A 20755-nucleotide genomic window follows, 5' to 3' on the forward strand; every position below is an offset into this window, starting at 1 on the left:
ACAAGGTCAGGAGATCAAGACCATCCTGGCTAACAAGGTGAAACCCCGTCTCTACTAAAAAAATACAAAAAATTAGCCAGGCGTGGTGGCGGGCGCCTGTAGTCCCAGCTACTTGGGAGGCTGAGGCAGGAGAACAGCGTGAACCCGAGAGGTGGAGCTTGCAGTGAGCTGAGATCGCAAGACCCAGTGGCATTCTGTTTTCTCTCTTCTTACCGATAAGGATGAGGGACACATGACACTCATTGGCTCAAAATAAAGGGATGGAGGAAAGTCTACCAAGCAAATGGAAAACCAAAAAAAGTAGGAGTTGCAATCCTAATTTCAGACAAAACAGATATTTTAAACCAACAAAGATCAAAAAAGACAAAGAAAGGGATTACAAAATGGTAAAGGGTTCAATTCAACAAGAAAACCTAACCAACCTAAATATCTATGGACCCAACACAGGAGCACCCAGATTCATAGAGCAAGTTCTTAGCAACCTACAAAGAAACGTAGACTCCCACACAATAATAGTGGAAGAAGTAAACACTCCACTGATAGTATTAGACAGATCATTGAGGCAGAAAATTAATAAAGATATTCAGGACCTGACCTCAACATTGGATCAAAGGGATCCAACAGACCTCTACAGAACTCTTCAACCAAAAACAAGAGAATATACATTCCTCTCATAGACAAATGGCATACTCTAAAATTGACCACATAATTGGATATAAAATAATCCTCAGCAAATGCAAAAGAACCAAAATTAAGGCCAGGCGTGGTGGCTCACACCTGTAATCCCAACACTTTGGGAGGCCGAGGAGGGCAGATCACCTGAGGTCAGGAGTTCGAGGCCAGCCTGGCCAACATGGTGAAACCCTGTCTCTATTAAAAATACAAAATTAGCCAGGCATGGTGGCACACACCTGTAATCCCAGCTACTCGGGAGGCTGAGACAGGAGAATTCCTTGAACCTGGGAGGCAGAGGTTGCAGTGAGCCGAGATTGTGCCATTGCACTCCAGCCTGGGCAAAAAGAGTGAAACTCCGTCTCCAAAAAAAAAAAAAAAAAAAGGAAAGAACCAAAATTATACCAAACACCCTCTTAGACCACAACACAATGAAAACACTCTTAGACCACAACACAATGAAAACAGAAGTCAAAACTAAGAAAATCACTCAAAACCATGCAATTACATGAAAATTAAACAACATGCTCCTGAATGACTTTTGGGTAAATAATGAAATTAAGGCAGAAATCAAGAAGTTATTTGAAACTAATGAGAACAAAGATACAACATACCAGAATCTTTGGGACACAGCTAAGGCAGTGTTAAAAGGGAAGTTCATAGCACTAAATACCCACATCAAAAGGTTAGAAAGATCTCAAATTAATAACCTAACATCACAACTGAAGAGAAGCAAGAACAAATCAAACCCAAACCTAGTAGAAGACAAGAAATAACCAAAATTGGAGCTGAATTGAAGGAAACCAAGACACAAAAAAAACATTCAAAAGATCAACAAATCCAGGAGTTGGTTTTTTGAAAAATTTAATAAGATAGGCCACTAACTAATAAAGAAGAAAAAGAGAGGATATCCAAATAAACACAATTAGAAATGATGAAGAGGATGTTGTCACTGACCCCACAGAAATAAAAATAACCATCAGAAGCTACTATGAACACTTCTATGCATACAAACTAGAAAACCTGGAAGAGATGGATAAATTCCTGGACACATACACCCTCCCAAGATTGAACCAAGAAGAAACTGATTCGCTGAACAGACCAATAATGAGCTCTAAAACTGAATCAGTAATAAATAGCCTACCAACCAAAAAAAGCCCAAGACCAGATGGATTCACAGCTGAATTCTACGAGACGTACAAAGAAGAGCTGGTACCTTCCTACTAAAACTATTCCAAAAAATTGAAGAGGAGGAACTTCTCCCCAGCTCAATCTATGAGGCCAGCATCATCCTGATACCAAAACTGGGCAAAGACACAACTAAGAAAGAAAACCTCAGGCCAATATCCTTGGTGAATATCAATGCAAAAATCCTCAACAAAATACTTGCAAACTGAATCCAGCAGCACATCAAAAAGCTATTCCACCACAATCAAGAATCAAGTGGGCTTCATCCCCAGGAAGCAAGTTTGGGTCAACATACACAAATCAATAAATGTGATTCATCACATAAAAAGAACTAAAGACAAAAACCACATGATTATCTCAATAGGTACAGAAAAGGCTTTCTATAAAATTCAGCATCCCTTCATGTTAAAAACTCTCAATAAACTAGATATGGAAGGAACATAACTCAAAGTAATAAGAACCATTTATGACAAACCCACAACCAACAAACATCATACTGAATGGGCAAAAGCTGGAAGTATTCCCTTTGAAAACCAGCACAAGACCAGGATTCCCTCTTTTACCAATCTTATTCAACACAGTATTAGAAATCCTAGCCATAGCAATCAGGCAAGAGAAAGAAAGGGCATCCAAATAGGAGGAGAGGAAGTCCAACTATTCCTGTTTGCATTCAACATGATTCTATATCTAGAAAACCCCATAGTCTTGGCCCAAAAGCTCCTTCAACTGATAAACAACTTCAGCAAAGTTTCAGGAGACAAAATCAGTGTACAAAAATCACTAGCATTCCTACACACCAACAACACCCAAGCCAAGAGCCAAATCAGGAAGGCAATCCCATTTGCAATTGCCACAAAAAGAATAAAATACCTAGGAATACATGTATTCCAGAGAGAGAGGAGAAAGATCTCTACAATGAAAATTATAAAACACTGCTGAAAAAAATCAAAGAAGACACAAATAAATGTAAAAACATGCCATGCTCATGAACAGGAAGAATCAATATCATTAAAATGGTCATACTAGCCAAATCAATTTACAGACTCAATGCCATTCCTATCAAACTATCAATGACATTCTTCACAGAACTAGAAAAAAAAAACTATTTTAAAATTCATTATGGAACCAAAAAAGAGCCCAAATAGCCCAGACAATGCTAAGCCAAAAGACCAGTGCTGGTGGCACCAGGTTACCCGACTTCTAACTATACTACAGGGCTACAGCAACCAAAACAGCATGGTAATGGTACAAAAATTGGCACATAGACCAATGGAACAAAATAGAGAGGCCAGAAACAAAGCCAGAAACAAAGCCACACACCTACGAACATCTAAGTTTTGACAAAGCTGACAAAAACAAGCAATAAGGAAAAGACAGCTTACTCAATAAATGGTGCTAGGACAACTGGCTAGCCATATGCAAAAGATTAAAGCTGGACCCCTTCCTTATACCATATGCAAAAATCAAATCAAGATGGATTAAAGACCTAAATGTAAAACCCAAAACTATAAAAACCCTGGAAGACAATGACAACCTAGGCAATACCGCCCTAGGAACATAGAAACAAAGATTTCATGACAAAGACACCAAAAGCAATCACGACAAAAGCCAAAATTGAGAAATGGGATCTAATTAAACTTAAGAGCTTCTGCACAGCAAAAGAAACTATCAACAGAGTAAAGAAACAATCTACAGAATGGGAGAAAATATTTGCAAACTATGCATCTAACAAAAGTCTAATATCCAGCATTTATAAGGAACTTAAACAAATTTACAAGAAAAAAACCACCTCAATAAAAAGTGGGCAAAGGACATGAACACACACTTTTCAAAAGAAGACATAAAGGCAACCAACAAGAATATTTTAAAACGTTCAATATCACTGATCATTAGAGAAATGCAAATCAAAACCACAGTGAGATACTATCTCACACCAGTCAGAATGGCTATTATCAAAAAGCCAAAAAATAACAGATGCTGGCAAGATTGCGGAGAAAAGGAACATTTATACACTGGTGGGAGTATAAATTAGTTCAACCATTGTGGAAAGCAGTATGCAATTCCTCAAAGAACTAAAAGCAGAACTACCATCAGCTCAACAATCCTATTACTGGGTACACACCCAAAGGAACAGAAATCGTTCTACCATAAGACACATGCATGTGAATGTTCATTACAGCACTATTCACAATAGCAAAGATGTGGAATCAACCTAAATGTTCATCAATGACAGATTGGATAAAGAAAATGTGGTACAAATGCAACATGGAATACTATGCAGCCATAAAAAAAAAGAGATTATATCTTTTGCAGGAACACGGATAGACCTGGAGGCTATTATCTTTAGCAAACTACGCAGGAACAGAAAACCAAATACTCCATGTTCTCACTTATAAGTGGGAGCTAAATGATGAGAACTCAAGAACACAAAGTAGGGAATAACAGACTCTGGAATCTACTTGAGGGTAGAGGGTGAGAGCAGGGAGAGGAGCAGGAAAAAATAACTATTGGGTACTAGGCTTAATACCTAGGTGATGAAATAATCTGTATAACAAACCCCTGTGACATGAGTTTACTTATATAACAAACCTTCAGATGTGCCCCGAACCTAAAATAAAAGTTAAAAAATTGGCCGGGCAGTGGCTCACGCCTGTAATCCCAGCATTTTGGGAGGCCGAGGTGGGCAGATTACTTGAGGGTAGGAGTTTGAGACCAGCCTGGCCAACATGGTGAAACCTTGTCTCTACTAAAAACACAAAAATTAGCCGGGCATGGTGGTGGGCACCTGTAATCCCAGCTACTCGGGAGGCTGAGGCAGGAGAATTGCTTGAACCCAGGAGGCAGAGGTTGCAGTGAACCATGATCATGCCATTGCACTCCAGCCCGGGTGACAGAGCAAAAAAAAAAAAAAAAAAAAAAAAAAAAAAAAAGGCTTGCTTGCTCAAATTCTCCTTACAGTTTGACTAATGTCAGAGGATGATGAGTTATGGGGCTATTTCTTACTTAAAATGAATTATGTGGCATATTTGGTATAGCCCATCTGAATGCCCTAAAATTATCTCCATTTAACAGATAGACAGGTATAAACCAGGCAAATCTCGTGTCCTTGGGAACGTGAAATTTTGAGAGGAAAATAAATCAATACAGGTAGGAGGTAGAAACTAGAATACTCAAACAAAGGCCCAGAGGCTTAGAAAGAACATGCTAAGAATTAAAAGTGATTGTAAGCTATATCTGTTTTTAAAAAATAAAAGTGATTCAGCACAGTGAACTATAGTTTTTTTTTCCCCCCTATATAACTTCAACCATATGATGGCTTCTAATTCTATATAAACTTCCACTGCTCTCAAATGTGGATCCACATTTCCAGCCCAGGCTGCTTCCCTGCTGCCTTTCAGTAACAATTAAAACACCCTAATTCTTTATCTTCCTGTTACAAGAAATAAAAGTAAAACCACTTAACAGAACAGACCTTGATTATACGGTGCTTAGGAGACCTTCCTGAACCTCACACAGTGGCCTTCAAAATTCTGTGTAGCATGGCCTGACCTCTGTCTCCAGACTCATCTCTTATCAGTCTCCAGACCAGGATCTATGTGCTCAAACCAGACCAGTGAAAAGATATCTTTTCAAAGTTCTTTTAAAGAAGAACTTTGCTCTCTCTTTCTTCCCATAGGAAACTAAAACTATGAGCATAGATAAGATTATTCAGGAAAAGAAAGAGAAGATATGTTTCAGATTCATCTTCATATCTGTCCTTATGCAGCGCCAATTCTAGAGTCCATCACTTCAACTTCTCCAGTACTGATATTCTCCATTCCTTTGCCCTAGCTATCTGGGAAAACGGCAATCATGGATGAATCTGTTCTAAGAGCTGGGAAAAAAGATAATCCAACCTCACAGACTGATCTCACCCTAATGGTCTCCATTCTTATCAGCAGTGGGCTTCCTGGCTATTCTGCGAGTTTCTACCTTCATTATTTATTTCATTTCCTACAGTAGTCACCCTCAAATCATCTTTTTTTTTTTTTTTTTTTGAGACGGAGTCTCTCTCTGTCACGCAGGCTGGAGTGCAGTGGCACAATCTTGGCTCACTGCAACCTCTGCCACCCAGGTTCAAGCGATTCTTCTGCCTCAGCCTCCCAAGCAGCTGGGACTACAGGCGTGCGCCACCACACCTGGCTAATTTTTATATTTTTAGTAGAGATGGGGTTTCACCATATCGGCCAGGCTGGTCTCAAACTCCTGAACTCATGATCCGCCCGCCTCAGCCTCCCACAGTGCTAGGATTATAGGCGTGAGCCACTGTACCCAGCCTCTTTTTTTTCCTTTAAGACAGGGTCTCATCCTATCATGGTGCAATCACAGCTCAATGCAGCCTCAAACTCCTAGGTTCAATCCTCCCACTTTAGCCTCCCAAATATCTGGGTCTACACATGTGTGCCACTACACCCAGTTATTTTTTTATGTTTTTATTTTTTTGTAGAGATGAGGTCTCACTATGTTGCCTAGGCTGGTCTTGAACTCCTGCCCTCTAGTGGTTCTCCGGCCTCAAGCACGAGCAACCTCAATGAACTCCATTCTTTTCAAAATTGAAGCAACCCTACTTCCCTCCTAGCTATCATCCTTATCTTCTTATTCATTCATCCATTTAACAAGTATTTTTGAGCACCTGCTGCATGCTGGGCATTACTTTGGTAGAGTTTATAACTTAGATGGGGGAGACAGAGATTAAAAGACAATAAATATATAGGATTGGAAACTCATATAAATGCTCTGAAGAAAAGAAATTCAGCCTATATAAAATAAAGGTAGCTAAACTTGGAATTTTATTGTACAAATAAACTAGCACCATGTGACACAATATCAAAAATATTCACGGCATAATGTTTGAGTTAGAAAATAATTGGAAACAGCTTAAACAGTCATCAGTTGATAACTGGTTAAATAAACCATAGAAGGCTGGGCGCAGTGGCTCACTCCTATAATCCCAGCACTTTGGGAGGCTGAGGCGGGTGGATCATTTGAGGTCAGGAGTTCAAGACCAGCTTGGCCAACATAGGGAAACTCCGTCTCTACTAAAAATACAAAAAGTTAGCTGGGCATGGTGGTGTACGCCTATAATCCCAGCAACTGGAGGAGGCTGAGGCAAGAGAATCACTTGAACCCGGAAGACAGAGGTTGCAGTGAGCCGAGATTGCACCATCATACTCCAGCCTGAGCGAAAGAGTGAGACTCTGTCTCAAAAAAATAAATAAAAAATAAATAGACCGCTGAGATCGTGTCCGCCCCACAAACACAGAGCCTCGCCTTCGCCGCTCCACCGCCTGTCCACACCTGCCGCCAGCTCACCATGGATGATGATATCGCCATGTTCGTTGTGGACAACGGCTCCGGCATGTGCAAGGCCGGCTTCGCGGGCGACGATGCCCCCCGGGCCGTCTTCCCCTCCATCGTGGGGCACCCCAGGCACCAGGGCATGATGGTGGGCATGGGTCAGAAGGATTCATATGTTGGGCGACGAGGCCCAGAGCAACAGAGGCATCCTCACCCTGAAGTACCCCATCGAGCACAGCATCGTCACCAACTGGGACAACATGGAGAAGATCTGGCACCACACCTTCTACAATGAGCTGCGTGTGGCTCCTGAGGAGCACCCCATGCTGCTGACCGAGGCCCGCCTAAACCCCAAGGCCAACCGCGAGAAGATGACCCAGATCATGTTTGAGACCTTCAACACCCCAGCCATGTACGTGGCCATCCAGGCTGTGCTGTCCCTGTACGCCTCTGGCCGTACCACTGGCATCGTGATGGACTCCGGTGACAGGGTCACCCACACTGTGCCCATCTATGAGGGGTATGCCCTCCCCCACACCATCCTGTGTCTGGACCTGGCTGGCAGGGACCTGACTACCTCATGAAGAGCCTCACTGAGCGCAGCTGCAGCTTCACCACCATGGCCGAGTGGGAAATCATGCATGATATCAAGGAGAAGCTGTGCTACGTCGCCCTGGACTTCAAGCAGGAGATGGCCATAGTGGCTTCCAGCTCCTCCCTGGAGAAGAGCTACGAGCTGCCCGATGGCCAGGTCATCACCATTGGCAACGAGCGGTTCCGCTGCCCTGAGGCTCTCTTCCAGCCTTCCTTCCTGGGCATGGAATCCTGTGGCATCCACGAAACTATCTTCAACTCCATCATGAAGTGTGGACATCGGTAAAGACCTGTACGCCAACACAGTGCTGTCTGATGGCACCACCATGTGCCCTGGCATTGCCAACAGGATGCAGAAGGAGATTACTGCCCTGGTGCCCAGCACGATGAAGATCAAGATCATTGCTCCTCCTGAGTGCAAGTATTCTGTGTGGATGGGCGGCTCCATCCTGGCCTCGCTGTCCACCTTCCAGCAGATGTGGATCAGCAAGCAGGAGTATGATGAGTCTGGCCCCTCCATCGTCCACTGCAAATGCTTCTAAGCGGACTGTGACTTAGTTGCGTTACACCCTTTCGTGACAAAACCTAACTTGCACAGAAAACAAGATGAGATTGGCATAGCTTTATTTTTTTTTTGTTTTGTTTTGGTTTTTTTTGGCTTGACTCAGGATTTAAAAACTGGAACAGTGAAGGTGACAGCAGTCAGTTGGAGCGAGCATCCCCCAAAGTTCTACAACGTGGCCGAGGACTTTGATTGTACATTGTTCTTTCTTTTTTAATAGTCATTCCACATATGAGATGCATTGTTACAAGAAGTCCCCTGCCCTCCTAAAAGCCACCCCACTTCTCTCTAAGGAGAATGGCCCAGTCCTCTCCCGAGTCCACACAGGGGAGGTGATAACATTGCTTTCATGTAAATTATGTAATGCAAAATTTTTTTAATCTTCGCCTTAATACTTTTTTATTTTGTTTTATTTTGAATGATGAGCCTTCATGCCCCCTCTTTTTTGTCCCCCAACTTGAGATGTCTGAAGGCTTTTGGTCTCCCTGGGAGTGGGTGGAGGCAGCCAGGGCTTACCTGTACACTGACTTGAGACCAGTTGAATAAAAGTGCACACCTTAAAAAAAATTAATTAATTAATTAATTAAATAGGCTGGGCATGGTGGCTCATGCCTGTAATCCCAGCACTGTGGGAGATGGGTGGATCACGAGATCAGGAGATCGAGACCATCCTGGCTAACACAGTGAAACCCCGTCTCTACTAAAATATACAAAAAATTAGCCGGGAGTGGTGGTGGGTGCCTATAGTCCCGGCTACCTGGGAGGCTGAGGCAGGATAATGGCGTGAACCTGGGAGGTGGAGTTTGCAGTGAGCTGAGATCACGCCACTGCACTCCAGCCTGGGTGACAGAGTGAGACTCTGTCTTAAAAAAAAAATAAAATTTAAAAATAAATAAATAAATAAATGAAGGAAAGAAGGAAGATCCATGCAACTGCTGAAATAAATAAGGCCACTCTGTACAGTTCTAACATAGAATGAAATCCAGGATACATTATGTGGGGAGGAAAAAGGTTCAGAGCAGTATGTATAGCATGCTACAATTTGTTGGGGGGGAGAATATATATATATATATATATGCATATATAGGCTATTTTTGGAAGAATATTCATGAAATTTTAGGAGGGGAAGCTAGGTGACTGAAGATGAAAGTAGGAGACTTATTTGTTCTTTATCCATTTACATGTTTATTTGTTTATTTATTTATTTTTGAGACAGAGTCTCACTATCACCCAGGCTGGAGGGCAGTGGCACTATCTCGGCTCACTGCAATGTCCACCTCCCAGATTCAAGCGATTCTCCTGCCTCAGCCTCTTAAGTAGCTGGGATTACAGGTGCACACCACCACGCCTGGCTAATTTCTGTATTTTTAGTAGAGACAGGGTTTCACCATGTTGGTCAGGCTGGTCTCGAACTCCTGACCTTGTGATCCGCCTTCCTTGGCCTCTCAAAGTGCTGGGATTACAGGCATGAGCCACTGTGCCCAGCCTATCCTTTTATATCTTTTGAATCTATATAATGTACCTGTATTATTTTCTTTTGAAAAGTAAGTTTTAAAATTTTAAACAAAATTTTCAATGGCTTCCCAGGCCTCTTAGAATGAAAACCAAAATCTTTAACATAACTTAAAAAGATCTTGTATGGGCCAGGCACGGTGGCTCATGCCTGTAATCCCAGCACTTTGGGAGGCCAAGGTGGGTGGATCAAGAGATCAAGAGATCGAGACCATCCTGGCCAACATGGTGAACTCCATCTCTACTAAAAATACAAAAATTAGCTGGGTTTGGTGGCACACACCTATAGTCCCAGCTACTTGGGAGGCTGAGGCAGGAGAATCGCTTGAACCCAGGAGGCGGAGGTTGCAGTGAGCTGAGATCGCACCACTGCACTCCAGCCTGGCAACACAGTGAAACTCCATCTCAAAAAAAAAAAAAAAGATCTTGTATGGTTTGGACCCTACCTACCTTTCTGGCTCCAGCTTGTATCACACATTCCCTCCTTCCCTATGTTCCAATCCAGCCTTCTTCAATCCCTGAAATGGACCATTCTCCCTCCCCTTACTGTGCCTTTGACATGCTGCCTCCTCTACCTAGAACTCTCTTGACTCCTTTCTCCATCCAGTTAACTCCTCACATGAGGTTTCAGCTCAACAACCATTGGCTCCATGTCTTTGTCCCTCACTACACTGTAACTTCCAGGACCACGTTTGGTTTTCTGTCTTCTCTTATTCTTTTACCCTTGCATCTCTAATTCTAGCATAGAGTTTGGAATATTACATTGTAGGTGCTCAAAAAATCTTTTTCAACAAATGCATAAATAAATGCATGTGTGTATATGAATGAGGTTTTGAAAGAATGAATGAACAAAAATGTCAGGAAACCAGGTAGCCAGGTATCAGGTGGGTCATACTGAAGACATCCAAGTTGATGATGGGACTCTGAAAGAAGATGAGGCCCATATGCTGCAATAAATGAGGGTGGTAAATGAGGGTTGGTAGATGAGTAATGATTATGGGTAGAAAGTGGTATAAACCTCAAAGAGCAGAAGTTTTTGCATGAAAGTGGAGGAGGAATATTCAAGAAGTGACAGTGAAGAGTGTTAAAGACATTAACCCTACCTCCCAACTCAGAGATACACGGAATATGAGAGAATGAATGGCCATGGCCTGCAGGCCAGAGGAAAACCAGTGTCTTTTTCTAAGAGAAAGCCAGTCTCAAAATATTCTATCTAATCTCTTAACTAACAAGTCTAAGTATAGATGGGGTTTATTAACTCAATGGATTCTAGTCACATTTTAAAAGTTGGGAGGGGAAGGAGAGTTAAGTGCAAGTGAGTCAAAAAGCACCAAGTTACACAAGAATGTCAAATGAGACTGACAAATCATAATGGTTAAGGCACTTTATAGCAAGAAAAAGAAGAGGATGGAAAACTAAGAGGAACTAATGACAGGATGACTACCTATTCGTCCTTGGTATAAAATGGCAAAAAGCTCTGAGGCAAATCATGGGGCAAGTCTTACCAATTGAACTTGGTGGAAACATATTTAGACTCGGGGAAATAGTCACGGGGACTAACAGGGATTACTAGGTCAAAGAAAAAATAACAAAAAATTATATTCCCTGGTTGTTGCTAGCAGCTCTGGTAAAATCTAGACCTTTGAAATAGGAGATAAAAGCAGGGGAGAAAGTTGTAAGACTGGTTTGTACTGAAAATGCCTTCTTTGTGTCCATGGTTCCCTCAAGAATGTCGCATAAGCTATACAAGTATCACAGTATAAAAGAGAAATGTTTCATAACCCAAACACTGTCCAAGTTTTGTCAGGCGACCCTGGAAGCCTCTGTTAGAGACCTCATCCATTACTATAGGCCCAAGTGAACATGTTCAATGAGGGAAGAAAGAACTTGGGGAGTCATACAAAATGTCCCCAATTCTCCCTACTTGACTGTACCTCTTGACTGTTTTATTCCTAAATAATCACTAGAACTTAGTACTGGGTGAGATCTCTGACTTCTGCAATTTATCTGACAAACTGGATCCTTTGCCTTATCTTAAGGGAGTAGAGCCTAGGAAAAGAAAGATGATCAGAAGCACATCTTTTTAAAAAATGTTTTATTGATAAAGTTTGTACATATTTATGGGATACCTGTATTTGTTACATGCATAGAATGTATAGTGACCAAGTCAAGGTATTTAGGATATCCATCACCACAAGCATTTATCATTTCTATGTGTTAAGAACATTTCAAGGCCTCACTTCTAGTTATTTTTAAATATACAACACATTGTTGTTAAATATAGTCACCTTACTCTACAATGGAACATTAGAATTTGTTCCTTCTATCTAGCTGTGTGTATATACTCATTAATCAACCTCTCCTCATCCCCTCACTTGTCCTACAACCACATCCTTCCCAGCTTTGGGTAATTATCATTCTACTTCCCATCTTCATGAGATCAACTTTTTTAGCTCCCCCATTTGATTAAGTATATGCAATATTTGTCTCCGTCTGGCTTATTTCACTTAAAATAATGACCTTGTGGCCAGGCGCGGTGGCTCAAGCCTGTAATCCCAGCACTTTGGGAGGCCGAGACGGGTGGATCACGAGGTCAGGAGATCGAGACCATCCTGGCTAACACGGTGAAACCCCGTCTCTACTAAAAGATACAAAAAAAAAAAAAAAAAAACTAGCCGGGCGAGGTGGCGGGCGCCTGTAGTCCCAGTTACGCGGGGGGTTGACGCAGGAGAATGGCGTGAACCGGGGGGCGGAGCTTGCAGTGAGCTGAGATCCGGCCACTGCACTCCAGCCTGGGTGACAGAATGAGACTCCATCTCAAAAATAAATAAATAAATAAATAAATAAAAAATAATGACCTCTAGTTCCATCCGTGTTGCTGTAAAATACACGATTTCATTCTAAGGCCAAATAGTATGTTCCACTGCATAAATATGTGACATTTTATTTATCCATTCATCTGTTGATAGACACTTAGGTTAATTCCATATCTTTGCTATTTTGAACAGTCCTGCAATAAACATAGGAGTGCATGTATCCCTTTAATATACCAATTTTCTTTCCTTTAGATAAATAATACTCAGTAGTGGGATTGCTGGATCATATAGTAGTTCTATCTTTAGTTTGTTAAGAAATCTCCATTCTGTTTTATATAATGGCTGTACTACTTAACATTCCCTCCAATAGCATATGAGAGTTCTCTTTTTTCCACATACTCGCCAGCATCTGTTGTTTTTCACCTTTTTGATAACAGCCATTTTAACTGGGGTAAGATGATATCTCATTGTGGTTTTGATTTTCCTTTCGCTAATAATTAGTGATGTTGAACATTTTTTCACATATCTGTTAGTCATTTTTATGTCTGGATATGTAGATCCTTTGCCCACTTTTTTTTTTTTTTTTTTTTTTTGAGACGGAGTCTCGCTCTCTCGCCCAAGCTGGAGTGCAGTGGCGCGATCTTGGCTCACTGCAAGCTCCGCCTCCTGGGTTCACGCCATTCTCCTGCCTCAGCCTCCCGAGTAGCTGGGACTACAGGCGCCCACCACCGCGCCTGGCTCATTTTTTGTATTTTTAGTATAGACAGGGTTTCACCATGGTCTCGATCTCCTGACCTTGTGATCCACCCACCTCGGCCTCCCAAAGTGCTGGGATTACAGGCATGAGCCACCGTGCCCGGCCTTTGCCCACTTTTTAATGGGGCTGTGTAGGTTTTTTTTGCTATTGAGTTGTTTGAATTCACTGTGTATTATGGATACTAGTCCCTTGTCACAAGACAGATATTTTGCAAATATTTTCTCCCATTCAACGGGTTCTCTCTTCACTTTGTTGTTTCATTTGCTGTGCAGAAGCTTTTTAGCTTAATATAATCCCATTTGTCTATTTTTGGTTTTGTAGCCTGTGCCTGTAGGGTCTTAGCCATAAAATCTTTGCCTAGACCAATATGCTAGAGTGTTTCCCCTATGTTTCTTCCCAGTAGTTTTATAGTTCTAGGTCTCATATTTAAGTCTTTAATCCATTTTGAGTTGATTTTTGTATATGATGAGAGGCAGGGGCTCTAGTTTCATTCTTCTGTGTATAAATGTCCAGTTTTCCCAGCACCATTTGTCGAACAAGATATCCTTTCCCCAATGTGTGTCCTTGGCACCTCTGTCAAAAATCAATTGGCTGTTAATACGTGGGTTTATTTCTGAGTTCTCTGTTCTGTTCCATTACTCTATGTGTCTGTCTGTTTTTATACCAATACCATGCTGTCTGTTGTTTTGGTTACTAGAATTTTATATACATATACATGTATATATTAAAAACTCACATATATGTATATATGTACATATGTGTATGTGTGTATATATATATGTTTGTGGGTTTTTAGAGACAGGATCTCACTTTGTTGCCCAGGCTGGAGTGTAGTGGTCCAATCTTAGCTCACTGCAGCCTCAACCTCCTGGGCTTAAACAATCCTCCTGCCTCAGCCTCCCAAATAGCTGGGACCACAGATGCATAACATCATCCCTGTCTAATTTTTTAAATTTTTTGTAGAGATGAAGTCTCACTAAGTTGCTCAGGCATGAGCCACTGTGTCCAGCCTATAATATATTTTGAAGTCAGGTAGTATGATGCCTCCAGCTTTATTCTTTTTGTTCAAATTGCTTTGATTATTGGGGTCTTTGTGGTTCCACAAAAATTTTAGAGGCTGGGTACAGTGGATCATGCCTATAATCTCAACACTTTGGGAGGTCAAGGTGGAAAGACTGCAGGAGGGTCACATGAGGCCAGGAGTTAAAGACCAGCCTGGACAATCAATATAGCAAGATCCTGTCTCTGCAAAAAATTTAAAAAATTATTCAGGTGTGGCAGCATGCACCTATAGTCCCAGCTACTCAGGAGGCTGAGGTGGAAGAACTGCTTAAGCCCAGGAGGTTGAGGCTGTTCCTTCTATGCCTAATTTGTTGGGCATTTTTATCATGAAGGGATACTGAATTTTATGCTTTCAAAAGCACTTCTGGAAACAAAGGTTGTTGAATTTTATCAGTTGCTTTTTCTCTACTGAGATAATCATATGGTTTTTGTCCTCCATCATGTTGACGTGATGTATAATTTTATTGATTTGCATTTGTTGAACCATCTTTGCATCCCTGGGATAAATCCCACTTGATCATGATGTATTTTCTTGATGTGCTGTTGAATTTGTTTTGCTAATATTATGTTGAAGATATCTGCATCTATGTTTATTGGGGATACTGGCCTGCAGTTTTTTTGTGTGTGTTTCTGCCTAGTTTTGGTATCAGGGTAATGCTGGCTTCAGAGAATTATGAAGAATTCTATGAATTAGAGACAGTTTCTGCCTCTTCTATTTCTTGGACTAGTTTGAGAAGAACTGGTATTAGTTCTTGCTTATTAGTTTGGTAGAATTTGACAGCAAAGCCATCAGGTCCTAGGCTTTTTTGGTTGAGAGATTTTTTATTATTGATTCAATCTTGTGACTTGTTATTGGTCTCTTCAGGTCTTCCATTTCTTCCTTATTCAATTTTGGTAGGTTTTGTGTATCCAGGGATTCATCAGTTTCCTCTAGGTTTTCCTGTTTGTTCATGTATAGTTCATGTTCATAGTAGTCTCTGATATCTTTTGCATTTCTGTGATATCAGTTGTAAGGTCTCCTTTTCATTCCTGATTTTGACTCTTCTTTTTTTCTTGGTTAGTCTAGCTAGTGGTTTATTGACTTTGTTTATCTTCTCATTAAACCAACTTTTCATTTCATTCATTTTTTTTATTTTTTTAGTCTCTATTTTGTTATTTCTGCTCGGATCTTTATTATTTCTTTCCTTCTACTAATTTTGGGTTTGGTTTGTCCTTGCTTTTCTAGTTCCTTAAGGTCCATCATTAGGTTATTTCAAATCTTTCTACTTTTTTGATGTAGGTGTTTATTGCTGTAAACTTCCCTCTTAGCACTGCTTTTAATGTAACCCATAGGTTTTGGTATGTTTCTTTCCATTTACATTTAAGAAATTTTTTTTCTTTTTTTCTTTTTAGAGACAGGGTCTAACTCTGTCACCCAGGTGGAGCAAAGTGGCATAATCATGGCTCACTGCTACTTCAAACACCTGGGCTCAAGTGATTCTCTTGTCTCAGCCTCCTGAGTAGCTAGGACTACAGGCATGCACCACCACACCTGGCTAATTATTTTGTAGAGACAAGGTCTCACTATGTTGTCCAGACTCGTCTTGAACTCCTGGTCTCCAGTGATCCTCCTGACTCAGCCTCCCAAAATGTTTCAAGAAATTTATTTCTTCTTAATTTTTTCATTGATCCAATGGTCACTCCGGTGCATGTTGTTTAATTTCCATGTATTTCTATAGTTTCTAAAGTTTCTCTTGTTATGGATTTGTTTTACTCAATTGTGGTCTGAGAAGATACTTAATATGATTTTGATTTTTTTTAATTTGTTGAGGTTTTGTGGTCTAACATACGGTCTATCCTGCAGAATGTTCCATGTGTTGATGGGAATGTGTATTTTGCAGTTGTTAGAGGAAATGTTCTGTAAATGTGAGATCCATTTGGTCTAAAGCAGAGTTTAAATCCAATGTTTTTTGTTGATTTTTCTGTTAAGATAATCTGTCTATTGCTGAGAAGGGGGTGTTGAAGTTCCCAACTATTATTGTATTAGTCTACCTCTCTCTTTAGTTGTAATATTTGCTTCATACGTTTGAGTGCTCTGGTGTTGGCTGTATATACATTTAGAATTGTTATACCCTATTGCTGAATGGATCCTTTTATCATTATATAATGACCTTCTTTTTACTGGTTTTGACTTAACGTATGTTTTACCTGATACAAGTAAAGCTATTCCGGCTCACCTTTGGTTTCCATTTGCATGGAGTATTTTTTTTCCATCCCTTTACTTTCAGTCTATAGTTATCTTTACAAGTAAAGTGAGTTTCTTGTACACAGCATATAGTTGGGTCAAGTTTTCTTATCTATTCTGACAGTCTGTTGTTGTCGTCGTCGTTATTGTTGCTGTTATTTGGTAGAGATGAGGTCTCACTATGTTGCCCAGGCTGGTCTCAAACTCCCAGGCTCAAGAAATTCTTCCCATCTTGGCCTCCCAAAGTACTGGGACTAAAAGAATGCACCCACATGACTGGCCCAGTCCATATCCTTTAAGTGGAAATTTTAATCTGTTTACATTCAAGATTATTGATATGTGAGAACTTACTACTGTCATTTTGTTAATCGCCTTCTGGTTATTTTCATATCTTTTGTTCCTTTCTTATTGTTATTGTTTGAAGATAAAATGAGTGAGTCCTTTCTCTTTCTCATCTGTGTGCTTGCTCTACTAGTTAGTTGTATACTTTCACGAGTTTTCACGATGGTAGATATTATTCTTTCACTTCCAAATGTAGGACTCCCTTAATCTTTTCTTGTAGGACTGGTTTAGTGGTGATTAATTATCTGTTTTTTCCTGTCTGGGAAAGTCTTCATTTCTCCTTCATTTATGAAGGATAACTTCACTAGGTATAGTATCCTTAACTGGCAGGTTTGTTTTTTTCCTTCAGCACTTTGAATATATCATCTCATTCCCTCCTGGCTTGCCAGGTTTCTGCTGAGAAATCTGCTGTTAGTCTGATCAGGATTCCTTTATATGTGAGTAGATGCTTTTCTCTTGCTGTGTTTAGAATTCTTTTTGTCTTCACTTTTGACAGTTTGACTATCATGTGCCAAGGAGATCTTTGTGGGTTGTATTTATTTGGGAATCTCTGAGCTTCCTGTATCTGGATGTCTAAATCTCTTCTTAAATTTAGGAAGTTTAAAGCTATTTTGTTTAATCAGTTTTCTATGCCATTAAACTTCTCTTCACCTTCTGGGATATATATCCAAGATTCAGATTTTTGGTCACTTTATGGTATCCCATATGTCACAACAGCTTTCTTTTTTCTTTTTCTTTTTATTTTATCTAACTGGGTTATTTTAAAAGACCTGTCTTCAAGTTCTGAAATTATTTTTTTTTTTTGAGACAGGGTCTCATTGTCACTCAGGCTGGAGTGCAGTGGCACGATCACAGTTCACTGCAACCTCAGTCTCACAGGTTCAAGCAATCCTCCCACCTCAGCCTCCTGAATAGCTGGGACTACAGGCATGCACCACCACCATGCCCAGGTTTTTTTTTTTTTTTTAAGTCAGGGCTTCACTATACTGCCCATCCAACTCCTGGACTCAAGCGATCTGCTTGCTTCAGCCTCCCAAAATGCTGGAATTACAGCCATGAACCACTGCACCCAGCCCAAGTTCTGAAATTCTTTCTTCTGCTTTATCATCTAGTTTATTGCTAAAAATCTCAATTGTATTTTTTATTTCATTCACTTAGTTCTTCAGTTCTAGGATTTTTGTTTGGTTCTTTTTTATGCTATCTCTTTGGTGAATTTCTCGTTCATATCCTAAATTGTTTTTCTGATTTCTTTGTTTTGTGTATCTGTGTTCCCACGCATATCACTGAGCCTCTTTAATATCATTATTTTGAATTTTCAGGCAGTTCATAAATTTTTCACTGGAGTTTGTTATTGAAGAATTATTGTGTTCTTTTGGAGATACCATATTTCCTTGCCTTTTCATTTTTCTTGAGTCCTTTTGTTGATAACTGTGTATCAAGTGTAACAGTCACTTCTAATTTTTTGAATTGGCTTTCACAGGGGAAGATTTTTTCTTACAGATGTATCTACAGTGTTGGTTGGATAGGGCACTTTGGCTTTGATTCTGGATGTTTGCAGCAGTGTAGTCTCCATATGATTTCTTCAGCCACGAACACCATCAGTGGCATCTGTGATTTCCTCAGTGGCTTAGGCTACAGTTGTCAGTGGGCAGCATACTTGATTGGCATGGCAACAGCAGCAGCAGTGGGCAGGGAAAGGCTGTCCTCAGGGTACGTGAAAGTGTGCAGCAGCCCTACTTGTGGGAGACAAGGGGGAGGCAGGGCTGCTATCTGTAATAGTCACCCCAGGCAGGTAGGTTTCAGGCTCTGGGGAACATAAGCTTCAGCTTCCGGCAGCAGCAGTGACTGTAGCAGCTGGCAAGGAGATCATGTCCTCATGGCACAAGAAAGTATATGGCAGCCTGTTGCTGAAGGGGATGGGGCTGCTGTTAGTGGCGGTGGCCCCAGGCAGGCAGGTTTCATACTCTGCGGAGCTTGCACTTTGGCACCCTTTGTCCTGGGAGCAGCCTCCCTGATACACTGCACTGCCCTTTCCCTGGTATGCAGGACACTGCGGTTCCTCTGGACCCAACCAGTTTCTTGCTGCTAGAGACCTCTAGGCAGATGCGACGGAATGTCAGGGGGGCTCCAGGGATGTAGAGAGGCAGGGGCTGTTGGGCCCCAGAGCAGGATACACTTTGGTGAGGGCTGGACTCTCAAAATGGTGCTGTGTCCCACTAGGGACCTGGGGGATGCATGGGACTCAGTGTGAGTTCCCTCTCTGGAGCAATGACATCACACAGGCTCCAGGGAGCTCCCTCTGCCAGTATCAGGGCCCACAACGGTCAAAGCACTCTCCCGTGGCTAGGATTACAGAAGATGGTGAGAATGTGGACTGCTGGGGATTGCTCACTGATTTTCTCCACACTGGGAAGCCCCTCTGGCTCCCAGTCAATCTTGGCTGGGTTGTCCACCTCGCTTCCCTCTCCCTCAATGTCTCATGTGTTTTCTGTCACTTCTCTACTGAATTCTACACCTCTAGTCGGTCATCATGAAAGACTCAGGCCCTTATATCTTTGACAATGACTACAAGTAAAAAATGTGAGGCCTAGGAAAAGCTAGCTCCTATAAAAGAAATGTGAGGCCTAGGGGAGGTTAGCCGGCTATAGTGTTGCTAATAAAACTAATCTCAATGGTTTCCAATAAGAGGAAGAGGTAGGGCCGGGCGCGATGGCTCAAGCCTGTAATCCCAGCACTTTGGGAGGCCGAGATGGGCGGATCACGAGGTCAGGAAATCGAGACCATCCTGGCTAACACGGTGAAACCCCGTCTCTGCTAAAAAATACAAAAAACTAGCCGGGTGAGGTGGCAGGCGCCTGTAGTCCCAGCTACTCGGGAGGCTGAGGCAGGAGAATGGCGTGAACCCAGGAGGCAGAGCTTGCAGTGAGCCGAGATCGCGTCACCGCACTCCAGCCTGGGTGACAGAGCGAGACTCCCTCTCAAAAAAAAAAAAAAAAAAAAAAAAGAGGAAGAGGTAGGCCTGGCGCAGTGGCTCAGACCTGTAATCCCAGCACTTTGGGAGGCCGAGGTAGGTGGATCACTTGAGGTCAGGAGTTCGAGACTAGCCTGACCAACATGGTGAAACTCCATCTCTACTAAAAATACAAAAATTAGCTGGGCGTGGTGGTAGGCACCGAGTAGCAGTAGCTGAGGCAGGAGAATCATTGAACACAGGAGGCAGAGGTTGCAGTGATCAAGACTGTGCCACTACACTCCAGCCTGGGTGACAGAGTGAGACTCTGTCTCAAAAAAAAAAGGAAGAGGTACTCTGATCTCTCAGTTCACATGTTTAATTCGTGGGATTTTGACTGAGTTTTTAAAAATTAAATGTTATTTAATGTTGTTACATCATGTATTCAACAATAAATATATGAAAAGAAAACAACAGTTCTTTTTCATCTATTCCCTGAATCATACTTCTTTGTCTTAGGTGGTTAAAAGACAGTGAACGTCTTAAACGATTCTAGTTTCAGTTCTAGGTCCATCATTTACCAGATAGTTAACCTTTGAAGAATAATTTAACCTAAGATTAAATTTTCATTGTTGATACTCTTGGGACAAAGAGTTCATGAAGGGAGGAAGCAGAAAGGCATTAGTAGAGTCAATATTGGATTCTAGAAGTAACTGGGATAAAAGGTAAGATGAAAATA

General features: G+C 41.4%; 1 protein-coding gene and 1 pseudogene across 6 annotated transcripts in view; one reads left to right on the forward strand and one right to left on the reverse strand.

Moving 5' to 3' along the window:
• Positions 1–20755, reverse strand: part of KIAA0319L (KIAA0319 like) — a 128141-nt gene that overhangs the window by 81915 nt on the left and 25471 nt on the right. The gene's annotated exons all lie outside the window — the stretch shown is intronic.
• Positions 7167–8920, forward strand: LOC126960082 (actin, cytoplasmic 1-like; annotated as a pseudogene). Its single transcript, XR_007727703.1, has one exon. The product of XR_007727703.1 is annotated as an actin, cytoplasmic 1-like (transcript).

The sequence above is a fragment of the Macaca thibetana genome, chromosome 1, assembly GCF_024542745.1.
Source record: "Macaca thibetana thibetana isolate TM-01 chromosome 1, ASM2454274v1, whole genome shotgun sequence".
In the NCBI taxonomy this organism is placed as follows: domain Eukaryota; kingdom Metazoa; phylum Chordata; class Mammalia; order Primates; family Cercopithecidae; genus Macaca; species Macaca thibetana.